At 37.6% G+C, this 2,440-nt stretch overlaps 1 pseudogene; it reads left to right on the top strand.

Moving 5' to 3' along the window:
- The first annotated feature begins 717 nt into the window (after positions 1-717).
- On the top strand, positions 718-836 carry LOC118609093 (annotated as a pseudogene).
- Positions 837-2,440: the final 1,604 nt, after the last annotated feature.

Below are 2,440 nucleotides of genomic sequence, written 5' to 3' on the forward strand. Positions count from 1 at the left end.
CTTAGCAAGTATATGTATTTCTATCCATCTGACAGGTTAGTATAATATATACTATTGTTAACATGAGCATATTCAGAACCTTACAGAGACTAAACATCTTGCCAGAGTAACAAAACTAGTTATCCACAGGGTTGAAATCTAAACTCAAACTGTATGACTTCAAAGCTAAACCTTTAAGTCTTGTGAAGTTGCATCTCTAGATTCGAACTCCTTACCGCATCTGGTAAATGCACCCCCTTCACGTGATCCCATTACTTTTATCTTCTGTTTCTTCTGCCCTCTACTCCAATGACAGAAGTATAATACGCGCTCGCTTTTTATGAATTGAAAAATTTATCATCGCCTAAGTTCAGAGTCACTTCCTTCCTTCTTGCCCTTTCCTTCTTTTAGATCTTATCTCTCCAGGAAGCTTCCAATGTACCGGGCCCTGATTAGTCTCAAAATCCTAGACACTTAGCTTATGATTATATAGCAAAAGATGTGAAGAGAGAGAAATAAAAATTCCTTTAAATTTGCCAAGCATATTTAAGGGTGAGGAGCCAATGGGAAGAAGGAAAGGGTAAGAACAGGCTTCCAGCTGCTGTGCTAACCCTGGCCTGATTCCCACTCCTCAGAACTTACTCAACTTGACTACTTTGGAAACAAAACCAAGAGGATCCGTTTACTTCCTGTCAACCTGCACAGGATAAAGAAAAAAATTTTTAAAAAGGATCTACAGTTTATGGCCATGCCGCCCTGAGCAAGCCCAACCCCGTCTGATCTCGGAAGCTAAGCAGGGTCGGGCCTCGTTAGTACTTGGATGGGAGACTGCTTTGGAAGACCAGGTGCTATAGATATAAAAAAAAATAAAAAATAAGGGATTGTAAAATGACAAGGTCCTTGCAATCTGTGAGGTCAACTAAGGGTTGCCTCGCTTAAGAAAATTAATAAAAATAAATAAAGTTCTTTTAAGGAGCTAGTACTGTTGTGACTTTGGTTTGTAGCTGCACTGTTTTATTTTTTTTTTTTGACTGAAGAGACTAATGTAGTAAAAAATAATATATATATATATATTAGTCTATGTTTTTGGACATACAATGTATAAAGATGTAATCCGGTGATATCAACACCATGTTAGGGTCAGAGCTGTGAATGAGAAGAGTTTCTAAATGTTCTTAAAGTTAAGCAGGTATAGATTTACATACGGTGCTACAATTTCGGGATGTTAAATCATTTCAGTGACAAAAAATATTCCTCATATATATTTGGTCTTCATCTGTGATTTCTGGCTCATCACACCCTGAAGTGTTACAGACGAGGAAGAAACTAGAAGAAAAGGGTACCACAGGTAGACAGGATAACAATGAAATATGTTGAATAAGGGCCATCCAAAAACGTCAAGTCCTAATCTCTGCAGATGTTCTCTGCGAAGGGAAAGAGGTCTTTGCAGATGTAATTAAACTGAGTTGACCTGGATAAATTATGGTTCATATAAATGATGGAATATTACTCAGCCATTTAAAAAGATGAAATCCTACCATTTGCGATGACATGGATCGACCTAGAGATGATCATGCTGAGTGAAATAGCCAGGCAGGGAAGGATAAATACCACATGATTTCACTCATCTACAGAATCTAAGGAACAAAAAGAACAAACGAATCAAAAACAGATTACAAATATAGTGGACAATTTAGTGATGGGCAGAGAGGAGGGGAGTTTGGGGGGCTAGGAGAATGGGGTGAAGGGTTAAAGAAGTACAAATCAGTAGCTGATGGAAGGTCACGGGGATGGGGAGCGTGGCATAGGGAATGCAGCTAACATTAATATGTGGTCTAGGTGGAGGGCCAGGGGAGGAAGGGAGCAATTGGCGGGATCCTTTTACGAACTATATAGATGCCTAAGCAATGTACTGCATACTTGAAACTAAATAGAATTAATAAATTATTTTTTTAAGAAAAGAAAAGCTTCTCTAGAAGTGAAAAAAAAAAAGAGAAAAGACTGTTGTGCTAGCATAAAGACAGCTACATAATACACTGGAACAGTACTGAGAATACAGAAATAAACCCTCGCATATATGGCCAACGAATTTTTAACGGAGGTGCCAAGACCATCTTAATGGGGGAAGGAATCATTTTTTCAACAAATGGCAATCGGACAACTGAATAGCTACAGGCAAAATAATGAAACTGGGTATTTTTCTCACATCATCTACAAAAATCAACTCGCAATGTATTGCAGATCTAAATTTAGAGTTAAACCTATTAAACTGTTAGAAGGATCCATGAGGCGAAATCTTCATGACTTTGGATTTGGCAAAGGCTTTTTAGATTTGATGTCAAAGGCACAAGCAACCAAAAACAGATAAGTTGGCCTTTATCAAAACTGAGAACTTTTGTACTTCAAAGGATATCATCAAGAAAGTGAAAAAACAACACATAAATGGGAGAAAATATTTGTA

Source organism: Rousettus aegyptiacus, unplaced genomic scaffold, assembly GCF_014176215.1.
Source record: "Rousettus aegyptiacus isolate mRouAeg1 unplaced genomic scaffold, mRouAeg1.p scaffold_m13_p_10, whole genome shotgun sequence".
Lineage (NCBI taxonomy): Eukaryota > Metazoa > Chordata > Mammalia > Chiroptera > Pteropodidae > Rousettus > Rousettus aegyptiacus.